General features: G+C 46.9%; 1 long non-coding RNA gene across 1 annotated transcript in view; it reads left to right on the top strand.

The window, feature by feature from the left end:
- The window catches only part of LOC102246497, an 11779-nt gene extending 9166 nt beyond the window's left edge, over positions 1-2613 (top strand). The window contains exons 2-3 of the long non-coding RNA XR_314329.2: positions 795-868; positions 1692-2613. This is a non-coding gene — a long non-coding RNA (uncharacterized LOC102246497). The remainder of the gene's footprint in view (positions 1-794; positions 869-1691) is intronic.
- The last annotated feature ends 5073 nt before the right edge of the window (positions 2614-7686 follow it).

Genomic DNA, 7686 nt, shown 5'->3' on the forward strand with positions numbered 1-7686 from the left:
GAGACCGTCTGTGAGAGAGAGAGACCGTCTGTGTGGAGAGAGACCGTCTGTGGGAAGCGCCTCTGCCCGCCCTGGATTCGGGGTGGGGGTGGCCTGCATGCGCTTTGGCCGAATGCCCGGCCTCTGCACAGACCTAGGGAGGGTTCCATCCCAGCCCTGCGGGAGGCAGCCGCACAGGGTTTCTCTAAAGACATATCCTCTAGTGAGGATTAAAAACAAATTTTTTAAAATCACAATAAAGAAAACAATGATAATATTTCAGACTATCTTAGGCATTATTTGAAACCACAAATTTTGGTAGCTTCCATTTCAGGGAAAGGAAGACTTCTTAAGTTTTATGGAGAATTTTATAAAATTTAATTTTATACTGGCAGTAGCAACTTAATCCACAGGGATTACTTTGTCCTTTGAATTATTTATTTATTTGACAATATAAATCACTATGTAAAGTTGTTTTCGAATATGTGAAACTGGCAGATCATTTTACCCACCCAATAATGACTATGTCTTTAGAGGGTATATTTTTAACTATTAAGTTAAAGTGAACTAAAAACCAAAATTAGATTTAAAAGTACATAAAAGGTGCCTGGCCAGCTGCTCAGTGGTTAGAGCTTTGCCTGCACACGCAGGGTCCCAGGTTGGGTTCCTGGTCGGGGCACCAGCCTGGGTTGCAGGTTCCTGGTTGGGGGGCAAGGGGACCCGGTCCTCCGTCTCTCACACCAACGTCTGTCTCTCCCCCCTCCTCCCCTCCCTCCCTTCCACTCTTTCAAAATCCTCCTGTGCGATTAACAAAGAAAAGTACCAAAAGGTGAGACAACCCTTCCCCTGAGAATGTCGGATGAGCAGAAGCACTTGCTTCACCGGACAGGTGTGTGTCTGGACTGTTTCAGAACCTAAGGGCTGGCTATTGGTTTTTCTGTGCCTTGCTAGGACAAAGGAGGTAAAAATGGTTTTAAGGAATGAAAATGAGTGTTGTAAAATTCTTGAGTGAACCTTATTGTTAGTAGCTTTCTGTTGGGTGTTTTTGCCGCTCTTTAAATTACTTCAGGTGATGCTTCCAATAAAACAAAAAAAAACAAAAAACAGTTTTAATTCACATTACAGAGCTGACTTTTTTACTTTTTTTTTTTATTTGAGTTTGTCTTCTGCTCTATGATTCATGAACACCGCTGTTGACCCCAAGAAAGAATGTACCTGCTAAGAAGGACTCCTTGTGGTTGACTGGGCCCAAAACCATAACCAGAGCCTAGCAGCCACTGTTTATGAGGGGCTGCATTTCAGGGAAAGCCCCCAGGCTGGGCGGCCACCTCCTGCACTGTGCTCCTGCCTGGAGCTGATCCTTATAAAGGAGTTCCTGGGATACTATTTCGACCAATGGGACTGAGCGGTGCCTCCTCCAATTGGAGCTGTAGAGCTTTGGCCTCCTTTGCACCTTTACTGACCAATCAGAACAGCTCCACAACGACCAATCAGAATACGTGGAGCTGGCCAACCCTAGCCAGGTTGGCTCCAGTGGATAAAGCGTTGGCTTGTAGAATGAAAGATCCTGGGTTCCATTCCAGTCAAGGGCACGTACCTCAGGTGCATCCTGGCTCTGGTCGGGGCACATGTGAGAGGCAGCCAATCGATGTGTCTCTCTCACATGGATGTTTCTCTCTGTCTCTCCCCCTCCCTTCCATTCTCTCTAAAAGCCAAGAAAAATATCCTTGGGTGAGGATTATACAACAATCAACCAGGCCAACCATCTGAAGACTAGTTTAACAGATCTTATAACTAAGGATGCACAGAAGTCACACCAAGACTGGTAGGAAAGGCAGAAATGTGAAAGGTGATGGCCCTGAACTCATGTGCTTCAGTTGAGAATCCATCTCAACTATCTCAACTGGAGAGGTACCCCCTAAAAAGAAAAGGTCTCAACACCATGCTTGGCTTTCCAGCCCAGAGCACCAGTGCCAGGAAGAGGCACCCACGTAACATCTGGCTGTGAACATCAGTGAGGATTCAGTCTGCCAGGGTGAGATGGATGGAAGACTGCTAAAAACCCTGGCACCCTCTGAAAGAGACAATACACAAAATTTTCTTCGTGCCACTCACTCTCAATTCCAGTAGAAAATGGCACCTCAGAGCACAGTGGAGTCATACAGGAAGAGATTGGGTTATTTGGCTTCAGGGAAAGAGTTGAAGGGACAGCTGTCAAGGTTCCTGTGCTGAGTCCCTCTCCCACACCACCCACAGGCACCATCTTTCCTGAGTCAAGCACACCCGTTATATGGCATTAACCTGGGGAGATGCACTAGCCATATTTCCTGACTTCTGTGGTCCCACCCTGTCAAGCTCTGTGGAGGAATTAGCTGGCTGTAGCATTGCAGACCTTGGCAGGGTCTCGAGGAGATCTGGCAGACTCAGGAGGTTTCAAAGACAAGGACAGACTGAGTGAAGTGGCTTCAGGGCGAGTGCCAATTTCCCTGTGCTCCTGACTGATGTTACCCCTACAGCAGTGGCTCCCAACCTTTTATTGGCCACGCCCCACCTAAGCATCTCTAAAATCCTAATGCCCCCCTGTGACACACAATTCTTATTATTCAAAAAGTGAACTCCTATTCACTTGGAGGAAGCCTAAAAGGCCATTAACTTGGACTAAACAAGCTTCCAAAGAACATGGCATCCAGGAATGAGAAAAATAAGAATGAAAGGACAGTTGAAGTACTGAGGAAGAAATCACTAAGAAATTGTTTTAAAAAATAATATGAAGTGATACAGAAATATAGCAAATAAAGTTTCAAAACATAATAGAGAACTGAAATGCATAAATATGTCACAATATATATTTATTTACTGTATATGAGGCCCCTAGAATCATAAGAAATGCAAAAAAATTCACTGTTAATAACTCATTCTCAAATTGCCAACATTAAAAATAAAATTGCCTCCCTGTGGGCACTACACATTGGGAACCACTGCTCTACAGCATGGGTGTGAAGAGATGCACTAGACTAGCCTCACACTGCCAGCTCACTGTGGCCTCGCCCTGCCCTGCTCATGCCTGCAGAAAAGTCTGCTGGCTGCCACAAGCCTAGACTTGCACTGCGGTCTTTTTGGAAGGCTTTCCAGGAGGTCCCGGCAGACTTGGGTTGTCAGAGATGCACAGGGAGAGACTGAATTGTGTGGCTTTGATACAAAAGCCATTTTTTCTGAGTGCCCCAACCATGTCAACATTCCTCTATACGGCCTTTATCCAAATGGCCAAACTTTAATATGCTTTAGCCTGATTGCCGGGGTTCTTGTCCCAGCATCTAGATTCTAGAAGGATTCAGCAATCTGGAGAAGGCTGTGCATAGATTAAATAAGAGTCCAGAGATGAAGCATAATTTTGAAAGGCATTTGGAGGTCAGAGGAGCCTAGTTTGAAGGAAACTAAGATCTAAGTTCTAAGGCAGGGGTCCTCAAACTACGGCCCGCGGGCCACATGCAAATACAAATATTGTATTTGTTCCCGTTTTGTTTTTTTACTTCAAAATAAGATATGTGCAGTGTGCATAGGAATTTGTTAAAACTATAGTCCGGCCCTCCAACGGTTTGAGGGACAGTGAACTGGCCCCCTGTTTAAAAAGTTTGAGGACCCCTGTTCTAAGGTCTCAGGTCTCCTCGTCTCAGGACCCCATGCTTTTTATTAACACAATTTGTCCTGAGGCGAGGTGGAGATATCCACTTCAAAGGTCAGGGTTTCCTACAGAGTCCATTGTCAGAATGGGGGAATTAGCCTACGGCTGTTCAGGTGTTTGGCCAGTAGGAGGCAATAACATGTAGATTAAGATGCCCTTTAGCTGTCTGGCAGCCAAGAATCAATTTAATGTATCCTATTCAGGGGGGAAATGCCTTTAGCCATTCCAACAGGTGACTACATGTGTCACTCAACCCTGTTGAGTCCCCAAGTTCCATCAACCTTTTGATGAAACTCTTGAAATTATGACATGCTGGAATTGGCTTCCGGCAACTGATGAACTCAACTGGCTCCTGATGACTCCCTGAGACCCCACCCCAGTGAAAAAGAATCTACAGACCCATGGCTGGTAGTGGATGGCCTTGGTGTAGCCTGAGGCTTTTATTGAGTGGCCTCAGACCCAGCACTGGTGTAGAGTTTAAATCTGTATCAACCCGGTAAACAACACTTACACTTACCTTGTGACTCAGAACCTGCCTCATGCAACTCACGTACCACCAGAGGATCTTTCCGTGGCCAAGCCTAAGAAGCAGCAGGCAGGTAGAGGTGGATCTTGAGGTGCCTTGGGCTTCTTGCTGGCCTTCCCCAAGCTCAGTACTGGTGAAAGCCAGCCTCAGTACACAGGTTCAGCAAAGGAAGCCAAAAAAATGTGGATTGCCTTGTAGCATCTAACAGGTAGCCAAGGGCCAATCACTGGCAGTGTAAAATTGAGATGCATTGGAGTCCCTTTCAACATGCTCCAGCATGAACACACCCATTATCTGGCTTCAAACCACATCATAGCATGACCCAATTAGCTCCACAAGCAGCATGCCCAAAAAGAGAACAGCAGGCACCAGACCCTGTTGGAGTGAATTCCAGTAGCTGGGGTCAGCCCACACACAGCAGCTCATACACTGTGGCCAAAGTCAGTTCTTAGTCAACCTATGGGCCAACCCCAGCCATTGCTGGGCCAACAGAATTCAAGACTGAACTATAACAGGAGAGAGAGCATAACCCACGCAAGAAACATTCCTGGAGCACCTAGCTTGGATGAACAGGGAAGCTACACCATTGAGCCCACTGAACACGTACTATATAAAGCCACCATACCAAGACTGGGAGACATAGCAGATATACCTAATAAACAGAAATAAATGCTGAGAGGCAACCAAATGGGGAGACAAAGATTTAATGCCCCAAATGAAAGAACATGCGAAAACCCCCCTCCCTAAAAATAACAAACTAAATAGGAGCAAGCAATCTACCAAATACAGAGTTCAAAATGATTATAAAAATGTTCAGTGAGCTTAGTGAGTACTTCAATAGAAAGATAGCAAGAATTGAAAAAAAAAAACACAAAATAAAATTTAAAAAAAACAGAAAAGGACCAGTCAAATGAAATACGCTAGTCTGAAATGAAGAATACTCTAGAACAGTGGTTCTCAACCTTCTGGCCCTTTAAATACAGTTCCTCATGTTGTGACCCAATCATAAAATTATTTTCGTTGCTACTTCATAACTGTAATGTTGCTACTGTTATGAATCATAATGTAAATATCTGATATGCAGGATGGTCTTAGGCGACCCCTGTGAAACGGTCGTTCGACCGCCAAAGGGGTCGCGACCCACAGGTTGAGAACCGCTGCTCTAGAAGAAATCAACAGCAGACTGAATAAAACAAAGGATTAAATCAATGATATAGAAGAAAATGTAGCAGAAAACACCAAAGCAGAGCAATAAAAAAAAAGGAATCTTAAACTATAAGAATAGCCCTAGCTGATTTGGCTCAGTGGATAGAGCTTCGGCCTGCAGACTGAAGGGTCCCAGGTTTGATTCCAGTCAAGGGCATGTGCTTGGGTTGCGGGCTTAACCCCCAGTGGGGAGTGTGCAGAAGGCGGCCGATCAATGGTTCTCTCTGAGCATTGATGTTTCTATCTCCCTCTCTCTCTCTCCCCCTTCCTCTCTGAAATCAATAAAAATATTTTTTTTAAATAAACTATGAGAATAGTTTAGGGGATCTCTGGCCTCTGGGACAACATCGTATATAATAAAAACCTAATATGCAAATCGACTGAACAGCAGAACAACTGGTGGAACAACCAGTTGCTATGACACGCACTGACCACCAGGGGGCAGACACTTAACACAGGAGCTGCCCGCAGGCCCCAGGCCAGCCAAGGCTGGTGCCAGTGGGAGGTCCCTCCATTTGCCCTGCTGGTCGCCCTGCAGAGGGAGGTGGTGGTGGCGGCAGGGGGTGGGGCCAGCAAGTGGGCGGTGCCAGGTCAGCCAAAGCAGGTGCCAGCGGGGCCCCCCAGTCGCCCTGCTGGTTGCCCCACATATCAGCCCTGATCGCCGGTCAGGCCTAGGGACCCTACCCATGCACGAATTTCATGTACCAGGCCTCTAGTCAAGTATAACGTCTGCATCATATAAGTACAAGAAGGAAAAGAGAACAAAAATAATGACTGAAAGTGTTCCTAATATGGTGAAAAAAAATACACAAAAGTCCATACAGCACAGAGAGTCTCAAACAAGATGAACCCAGAGTAGCCCACACCACAAGTAAAGTTAAAGACAAAGGGAGAGTCTTAAAAGCATCAAAAGAAACGCAGTTACCTACACAAAGCTCCTACAAGACTGTCAACTGATTTCTCAACAATTCTTTCTTAATAACTAATTATTTCCCCCTTAATAGTGTGTAAAATTATTGAAATGTTAATTTTATTGCATAGAATCAGGAGCATGCTGAAGAGTGCTGTTTCCTGCCATAGCAGCTTTAAAAAGGAAGTTTTGTAAAATCAACAGTAAAGTTGGGGATGATTAAGAAATTGCTATTAGGAATAACTATGGGATTATTGGTTTTACCAGAGGTAGAGGCATACATAAGATGGCAATCAAGCATTCAGACAGGTTCCCTGTGAAGGCTTAGGTTTGAAAGCATCCTATCTAATAATAGACAAACATGGTAATTAACCGTAACTTCACTACCCTTCCCATTGGCTAATCAGCAAGATATGCAAATTAACTGCCAACCAAGATGGCGGCCGGCAGCCAGGCCTTTGAAGTGAACAGGAGGCTTGCTTGTTCCAGTGAAGAAGGAAGCCAAGGTTCCCCACCTGCCGCTGCTGGCCTCTGAGCTTGCACTCTAAGAAACTATGTTGCAAATATAGAAGCTAAACAAAACCCAGAAACCTGCTTTCAGTCAGCCGGGATCTCAGAGCTGGAGTCGCAACAAAGTTTCAAATACAGAAGGTAAACAAAGCCCAGAAACCTGCTTTCACCAGCTGAGGTCTCAGAGCTGGAGCCGAGCCTCAGAGCTAAAGCCATCTCTCAGTTCCAGTGACAGCCATAGAAGGTAAATAAATCCCAGAGTAAAAAAGAAAAAAAAGAGGTTGGGAGCTTCAGTCACCCGCCAGCCTGAAAACGGCCCTCAGCCCCTCACCCAGACTGGCCAGGCACCCCAGTGGGGACCCCCACCCTGATCCAGGACACCCTTCCGGGCAACCCTGCCATCCCCCAACCGGGCACCAGGCCTCTCTCCTATGTAATAAAAAGGTACGAGGCCTCCCAGCACCGGGATCAGCAGAGCCGCAAGGCCTCCTGGCCCCGGATCAGCAGAGCCGCAAGGCCTCCTAGCACCGGGATCAGCTGAGCAGTGAGGCCTCACTGCCCCGGTGTCAAACAGAGCAGCGAGGCCTCCCAGCACCAGGATCAGCAGAACAGCGAGGCCTCCCAGCACTGGGATCAGCGGAGCCACGAGGCCTCCTAGCCCCTGGAGCAGCGTGACAGGGGGCAGCGCCCAAACCCCCTGATCGCCCTGCGGCTCTGTATGTGACAGGGGGCGGGGCCACAACCTCCCTATCCGCCCTGCTCTGTTCATGACAGGGGAAGGCACCCCAACCCCCTGATCGGCCCTGCTCTGTGCCTGATAGGGGGGAGCTCCCCAACCCCCTGATTGGCCCTGCTCTGTGTGTGACAGGGTGC

The sequence above is a fragment of the Myotis brandtii genome, unplaced genomic scaffold (assembly GCF_000412655.1).
Source record: "Myotis brandtii unplaced genomic scaffold, ASM41265v1 scaffold600, whole genome shotgun sequence".
NCBI lineage: Eukaryota > Metazoa > Chordata > Mammalia > Chiroptera > Vespertilionidae > Myotis > Myotis brandtii.